Source organism: Prosopis cineraria, unplaced genomic scaffold, assembly GCF_029017545.1.
Source record: "Prosopis cineraria cultivar Desert tree isolate PC_DT_omini unplaced genomic scaffold, ASM2901754v1 PC13, whole genome shotgun sequence".
In the NCBI taxonomy this organism is placed as follows: domain Eukaryota; kingdom Viridiplantae; phylum Streptophyta; class Magnoliopsida; order Fabales; family Fabaceae; genus Prosopis; species Prosopis cineraria.
In genome coordinates this window covers 5,419,229-5,427,913 of record NW_026555344.1, presented here as the reverse complement: position 1 = coordinate 5,427,913, position 8,685 = coordinate 5,419,229, and the positions used below count along the sequence as shown (strand labels likewise).

General features: G+C 31.8%; 1 pseudogene; it reads left to right on the top strand.

Moving 5' to 3' along the window:
- The first annotated feature begins 1,130 nt into the window (after positions 1-1,130).
- LOC129290953 (pentatricopeptide repeat-containing protein At2g17140-like) lies at positions 1,131-5,807 on the top strand (annotated as a pseudogene).
- The last annotated feature ends 2,878 nt before the right edge of the window (positions 5,808-8,685 follow it).

Here is an 8,685-nt window from a genome sequence, read left to right as displayed (position 1 = left end):
CCTTTTTCTCACAGTATACTGTTGATTTTTAGTTTTATGGAGGGCTAAATTTTTAGTGTCATCAATCACAAAACTATGATCCTAAGTTTAATCAGAGTCTTCTTAATATTCAGGGAAGATTTTATTTTAGCTTTATTCCAATTTTCTCTTTTCTCTCTACCTCTAAATTTTATGCTTTAATTACTATTACTGATTAGAGTAGCTTTATTGCATATTTTTTGAGTTATAAATTTTATTTGAGGTTTACTTGCTATAATCGATTGATATAGCATTATAAGAGTAATTTGGCCTAGCTTGGGTGATTATCCATGCTTTGTTTCTGGTATAGCTAACATAGAACAGTTGTTAGGTTGTGGGTTAAAGGAGATCTCAATTAATCTATAACTTAATCTCTTGTTTAATTCTTGAATGTTAATTTGAGAAATATATAAAAAATCAGAATAATAAAGGTTAAATAAAATTGATTTGTTTGGTGGACGAGGAAGATTAAGTTTAGGTGATTGGGTTGTGATTGATTGCGCTGCTTGTGCTGATGTAATTTTCTCAGTTGAATTTCATTCTTATCTAATTTTCAATTTAGATTTTTTTAATTAATTTTCATCAAAAAAACCCCATCATTTACCTTTTCATAACCATCAATTCAAATAGTTACTCTTTAACTCTTAGAAATACGACCTAGGTTGCGCTTTACTGCCAAATCTAGTTTTTATTACTCATCTACGTATCTTTACCTATGGATCAAACATCAACGCTTATCATAGCTCTTTTCAAGAACGCAACAATCCTAGACTTGCATGGCACCTCTTCAAGCGCACTCTGTCGTCTCGTCTCCTCCCTATCTCCTTGGTATCTTCGTACGTATCCTTATTGGCGCAACAACTGCACGGGGAGATCGATGAACTCCCTCCGCTGGTTCTTGTCTTGCAGCGGCATGATGTTACCCTTGCGTCTCTCACTTCCTTTGATCGAATCTCGGCATCATCGGGCCACCTTGATAAGGCTGTCTTGCATTTCAATTCCCTTAGAGCTCGATTTCCAGCAATGCCTCCTTCCGTTTCTCTATACAATGCACTTCTTCAAGCCAGTCATAAAGGAAAGCATCCCGACTTTGTTAAATGGCTAACGCAGACATGATTGCTTCAAACCAGAAAACTTCGAGCATGTTTGTTTTTTATTTTCAAAACTGTTTTTTATTTTTGAAACAAAAAAATTTAAAACTTGTTTGGTTAAAATGTTTCTATTTATTGTTTACAAAATCTTTTTCATTTTTAAAAAAAAAAATAGAGACAATTTTAAGTTGTTTTTGTTTTATTTTTTATTTTAAAATATAACTATATTTAGTTATTGAAAATTACAATTATGCTGATCAATTTTTATCATAAATCACCATCATAATCACCTATAATCATCACTGTCAGTCTATTTTTAAGTTTTAAATTGTTTTTAAATTAATATAACTAAACAGATTTTCATTTTATTTTGTTTTGAAAAATAATTTTAAAAATTATATTACAAAATAATTTTTAAAAAAAAAATGAGAATAGAAACCAAACAGACCCTTATACTTGTTTGTTTTCTATTTTTAAAACAAGTTTTTAAATAGAAAAATAAAAAAACTTGTTTGGTTAAGTATTTTTTATTTTAATGATTTTTAAAAATGTTTTCATTGTTGTTTGTTTTTTTTTAAAAAATGAAATAATTTCAAGTTGTTTTCACTTTATTTTCTTATTTTTAAATATATTAATATTTGAGTATAAAACATTACAATTTCCTTTAATTAATTTTTATTAAATCATCACTATTAGTTTATTTTTTAATTTTAATTTTTTTAAATAACATAATTAAATGCATTTTCATTTTATTTTGTTTTGGAAACAATTTTAAAAAGTAGATTATAAGACAGTTTTTAAAAATAAAAATGAAATGAAAGCCCAATAGGCCTTAATCTCTTAATTCAATCCCTGTGTGATTCTGATGGTTTAGATTATGCTCGAGACTGGTTTGATAAAATGTCTGAAAAATGGATGTCAGCCAAACGAATTAAGTATTGTGGTTCTTGTTCGTGGGTTTTGTAGAGCTGGGTTCACTGCCCAAGGCTTAGAGATTCTTAACCAGACAAAGAATGGTCACGCTTCCCCAAATAGGGTAGCGAATAATACTCTGATATCTAGCTTTTGCAGAGAAGATCGAATTGATGAAGCTCAAAACTGGTTGAAAGGATGAGAGACCGGGGTCCGTTTCCAGATTTTGTTACTTTTAACTCTGGGATATCGACCCTTTGTAGAGTGGAAAAAATTTAGAAGCGTCAAGAATTTTCAGGGACATGCAAATGGATGAAGAATTAGGACTTCCAAGGCCCAATATCATAACTTGCAATATAATGGTCAAAGGATTTTGCAAGGAAGGCATGTTGGAGGAAGCAAAGGCTCTTCTTGACAAAATGAAGAAAGTTGGTAATTTTATGACATTAGAAAGTTACAACACATGGCTATGGGGTTTAGTTAGAATGGGAAAATTATCAGAGGCTCGGTTGGCTCTCAATGAATGCTTAGTAAAGGAATCAAACCAAACATATACTCTTACAACATTATAATGGACGGGCTCCGCAAAAAACGTATGTTGTCAGATGCAAAAGCGTTGATACATCTGATGATAAGTAATGGTATTCACCCCAATACCATAACTTATAGTACTCCTCCTCCGTGGTTTCTGTAGCAAAGGGAAGACTATTAAGGCAAAAAATATTCTTCATAAAATGATCAATAATGATTGTTTCCCAAATACTTACACTTGCAACATATTACTTCACAACCTGTGGAAAGAAGAGTGAACATCAGAAGCAGAGGAAATGCTGCAAAAGATGAACAAAAAGGGGTACCAGTTCAAGATAGTGACTTGCAATATTGTGGTCCATGGCCTTTGTGGAAGTAGTGAATTGGACAAAATGTAACAGAACTGATTCTTACCACAATTTTTTTTTTTTTACAAAAGAAAACCTTCCCCCCCTTTTTTTTTTATAAATACACATTTTTCTCAAAAATATACTTGTTCAAATAAAACGACATCGAGATTAACAATCACCATTGGGCTTAGGGCAGATGAAGCCCAATAAACAATTTGCAATAAGTCCAGAGTTCAACAACAATTTATAGATATAATTAACTCTACTAAATACACAATTTTTTTATACCATTGATGTACAATCCAAAATAAATGGGCTTGGCCTAATAAAAAACCATGGTCCAGATTGACACATTTAAAAGTTATCTAGCTCAAACAAAAAGATTAAGTAGTTATAGTCGAATAACCTATAACAATTATCCAAAATAAAATTTGTAAAGGTCCTTAGGTCATGGCAACTATAATTACAAAATAAATAGAAAATCACGTGCCAAGTCGAGAGAACGGAGCCCAAGCTCACTTCTTCGATGCTTTCCCTATAGCTCCACTTGACTTCTCACCTAAAAATGATAAGAAGTAACATGTGGGATTAAAATTTTAGTAACAGTTGGTTATTCTAACTTATACCAACATATTTTTTGAAACCAGCTCGCAAACATATCTATAGATATATATATGTATTTCACAACCAATACCCAAAATAAGAAATGAAATATTCACAACTATATAATAATTTCTCAATCAATATTAAATTAAAAAAACAGTGATATATTTTTCAACCTCACCCTTATGGCTCCCAACTCCCTTATTACTGCTAGTTGGAGCCTAAACTAAGGTTATACCTGGCCAAAGGTACATTGCCATTAAAATAGGACTCCCTTCCTTAAAAAGAAGGTGCCCATTGTCCCAAAATGTCAAAGACATGGAAACTACAAGAAAAGGCCAACCACCATGCGCATAGTGGAGGCAAACCATGTGGCATAAATATTCAATCATCAATCCCAAACAAATAATTATATCAATAGCCATCCTTATTACCTCTTTTGCATCACATAAAATAAATGTCACATTTCACAATAAGATCACACAAGTATTAATATATATCCATACATATATATAAATATATATTCACAATAATAAAAAAAAAACTAGTATCTCAATATATGAAAGGATATTTTAATGTTACTTCTTTTTCAAGCTTTAACTAACTCAGACGTATAGGAAACTTCTTAACTATAATAATAGATTAATCTCAAAATCTTTCAAGCCCTTATCCTTCTCTTTTCCTTCTCCCTCCCTCCCTCCCTCTCGTGTACAAGTGAGCAAGGGAAAGCAATTTCACAATTTATATGCTCCCCGCTTTCCACCGCCTCTCTTCTAATATTATTATTATAACATATTTTTTCTCCTTATACCACCGCCCCTCCTTCTCATTTATTGTTATTATTATTATATTATAACTTAACATTTAAGTTAACAAGGCTTAAACCCTTTTTTTTAATTCTATTTTCTAAAAACACATCTTAACATAAAATTACATTCTATGTTAAACTAAAAAAAATCTTTTAATTAATTTCTTTATTTTCAAACATTCTTTCTATTTTTCATTAACTCTAATTAGTTTTAAAAATTAAAGTAGAACGTTAAACAAAACGGTTGAAATTGTTAGTGAGATATGGACTAACGAACCTTCCTCCCTTGACAAAGGAGACTCAATTGCCATCCTAGTACATGATATCCAAAATGTATCAAATAGATTTCCAGATGTGATCACATATACAACCATAATTAATGGGCTATGCGAGGTTGGGAGGCTTGAGGAAGCAAAAGAGAAATTTGTAGAAATGATGGCAAAAGGCTTGCACCCTGATTCTGTGGTCTATGATTCATTCATTTAGAGTTTCTGTAAACGAGGAAAGATATCATCTGCCTATCGTGTCCTGAAGGATAAGAAGAGAAATGGTTCAGCAAGACTCTTAAAACTTACAATTCATTGATTCTGGGCTTAGGAAGTAAAAACCAAATATTAGAAATATTTGGTCTGATGGATGAGGTGAGAGAAAGATGGATACGTCCAGATGTTTGCACATATAATAATATAATTAGCAATCTTTGTGATGGAGGCAAGATAGAGGACGCCACTTCTCTTTTACATGAACTGCTAGATAAGGGCATAACTCCCAATATATCTTCCTTCAAAATATAGATAAAAGCTTTTTGTAAATCAAGTGACTTTGCAGTTGCATGTGAACTATTTGAGGTAGCTCTGAGCGCATGCGGCCAAAAGGAACCCTTGTACAGTTAGATGTTCAATGAATTGCTAGCTGGAGGACAAGTATCTGAAGCAACGGGGGGTGTTTGAAGCTTCATTAGATAGATCTCTTGGATTGAAAAGTTACATGTATAAAGATCTCCTTGACGAACTTTGCCAGGATGGAAGGTTAAATGATGCTAATTTTCTTCTTCATAAATTAATTGATAGAAAATATGAGTTCGATCACTCTTCATTCATGCCAGTAATTGATGGCTTAAATGAAAGGGGAGACAAGCAACAAGCTGATGAACTTGCAAAGAAGATGATGGAATTGGCTTTAGAAGATGGAGCTGGAAATAAGACTTGCAATAGTGAAAGAAAAAACATAGATGGAGAGCTTGCGTTACCTCTGTTTTTCTTCTTCCCTGTCTTCCACTCCTCCGCCTTCTTCTTCCTTCTTTGTCCACCGCTTATCGTCGGCGTCAGTGCTCAAGATTTCTGTGTTTCGCTGTTACTTTACCATTTATCATCTGAGCCGAGGCCGTTCATCCTTCCCTGCCCTGTGCTCATTGTGTACTCGCCATTTTTGAGGTATAAGTCGTTTGTCCTCTCTTGGTTCCGTTGGTTCTTTTCTGGTTCTGCTTCAGATTGATGATGCTCCTTCTCTCTTCTCAGTTCATGTTGTAGCGTGGGTGTCGAAACTTTTCTCCTTCGTTTCATTGCCATTGCTCTCACTAGTTCGGCGGGGCTGTGGGTGCTATTGTTGGCTCGTGATCTTCCTTCTCATCTGTTTCTGTTGACTTCTTTCTTTTTACCTTCTTTGTCGTTGTTGATTCAGGGCAGAAGCTTAGAATTCTTCCCCTCGTTGAATCCCCTGCGTGCGTGTGTTTCAGTGGTTTAAGTTGTAATTCATTCCTCTTTGCTGAATCTCTGTGCATGTGTGAGAACTGATTAGTATGAAATTTATACTCCTTTCCCATTCAATGTGTTGTGTGAATCTATTTGAAAGAAGTTATAGTGTGGTTTAAGCAAGTTAGAATTTTTGTCCATTGAAGAAGAGAAAGTAGTGTGGGCTTAAATTGTATTTAAATTATATTGATTTTGTGGAAGGTATGAACTTGGGATGCTGGAATAAGTTATATATTGATGTTGTACAAGTGTTGAAGGAATTGTAGGATGGAATATGAAAGAAGAGCTTAAAATTAAAATTTGAATATTGGTGTCGATGAGGAAGCCTTGTTTGTTTATGTATTTTCAAAAATTTCAATAATCCTCATAAAGCATATTCAGTTTGGATGCTAATTATCTGTGAGTTTGATTTGAGTATTGCAAGAGATTTTATCAATTATGGAGTTAGTGTGTTATTAGTTGAATTCTTGAGAGTTATACAATTGGATAGAGAAGTAAGTGTGTAAAGTATTGAAAGGGTTGAAGAAATTGAGATTTGGTTTTCTTTGAGCTTAAATTGGTTCTTAATGAAGAATTGATTTATTGGGAAGTGCTACAAATCTAAGTGTTGATGATTGGAAATATTTGAGCAAGAGATGATCTTTCAATCTATTGAGACAACCAAGTGTGATGAAAGTATTATAGATTATATGATAATATGAGAACTAATTATTTTCTATACTAAAGCTTAAAAATCATCAAGGAGTTGCTTAAAAGCACGTGGTAGGTTTGATGGAGAAATAAGAATGTAAATTTTAAATATGCCTAGTGGCTTAGGAACAAATCAAACTTCATCATGTCCTAGGCAAGACATCAAGTTGTTGAATAATCGATGTAGGTTTATGTAGTAGAGTTAATGTTAAAGAAATTTATTGTTATTATTGTTTAGATAATAGAGTAGTTAAAGGACAATTGAGAAGTTTATAAGGAACAAATTATTATCTTGGACGCTTATCAAGTAAATGGATAATGTTCCAATCAATTTATATATTAAAATATTTTTATGAAAATATTATTTTTAATAATTTATAGGTATTTATATATTTTTGTTGCATTAGCTACTTTTGTTACTTAAATTGTTTTGCCTTTTGGAGTCATGACTTATACTTTTCATATTGACAAAAATGCTTTTACAAATTTTAGTAATTATTTATTTGATAAAAGTCAACTATGAAAATTGGTGAATAGTTTATAAGATATTCGTTATGAATTTTCATATTTAAAAAGATTTATATTTTTATATGTTTCATGCGAATTTGATATTGAGAAGAGAAATTATATTTTAAAAGTGATAATTTTTTTACGTGTCTAAAAGTAGATTTAAAAGAAAGGACTTTATACAAAACACTGGTTGTTAATGGCAGTCCTATTAGCCCTTGGTGTGCCATGGTCTATAACTAACTAGTTTGATTTTCGTGAGCTTTGTTCTTAGGTCTGTTATTCGTGGGTTTAATACCTACTTTTGTTTTATGGCTTTGACCACGTTTGGTTAGTTATCCTCGTGGACTGTGTGTCTGCATCTATTTCATGACATTGGTTGCATTTGGTTACTTATTTTCGTGGATTGTGTGTCCATGTTTATTATGTATTCTGTAAAGTCCTCAGGATAATTCATGCAATTTATACTTCATTGGTTCTATTTTTGTTTAATTTATTTATTTAATCTATAGATTTCTTAGGATCAAATGATAAGATTACTGTGTTTTGGTAAATTTATTAGTTTACGATTTTGATTCCAAGAGATATTCTTTTCTTTTCAATTATTTACATAATTGCATAAGTTTATTTGATTTATTCTTTTAAATGTTATCTTTATTGAGACGTTATTCATTGAAAAATTATTTTTATACTCAGATATTATAGTTGACAATGTATCTCCAGCTAAATATTGAGGGACTATCATTTTGGCTTGAAGTGAAGAAGTTATTGATATAAAAATTTAAATTATACACTGGTATTTTGTAAATCTTATTCTAGGTGCTTCATGTAGCTATAGTTAGAACCCTTATGTTTATTATGCATAATTTGTCTATTAGAAGAGGCAGAACTCCTTGTTGATGCTATTTGTACTAAGAAACACTGTTGTAGTAGTTTCGGAAGGTTATATTTTTAAGAGAGGTTTTGTCACAATTTTTATAAAAATATTAAATCTTTTGTTCTTATTCTTCATGTTAAAAATGATCCATGTTATTGTCAGATGCCTTTATAATTTAGAAATTAGAGTTTCTAAAGTTAAGGCATTCTAAAATGTGAGTTTTGTTTCTATATTTTGTGCCGACTATATCTTATTTTCTAGGCATGACATGAGGTGTGAAATGTTTTTGGCTTTTATATGAACAAGATCAACGACTATATTGTGTGTAGTATTCTTGTTTAATAATCTATTATTCTGTTTTGACATGGATGATAATAGTAAAATTGCATTAAAAACTTTTAAAATTTATTTAGTTGGAGGGGGGAGGAGGAGAAAATTTTGTCCCCTCCACCTCACCAAACAAACCCCTCCTCTTTTGTTGTTTGGATGAGACAATGAGAGGGAATTTGGTGAAGCAGAGGGGAGAAAAAATACCCCAAGTTTGGGG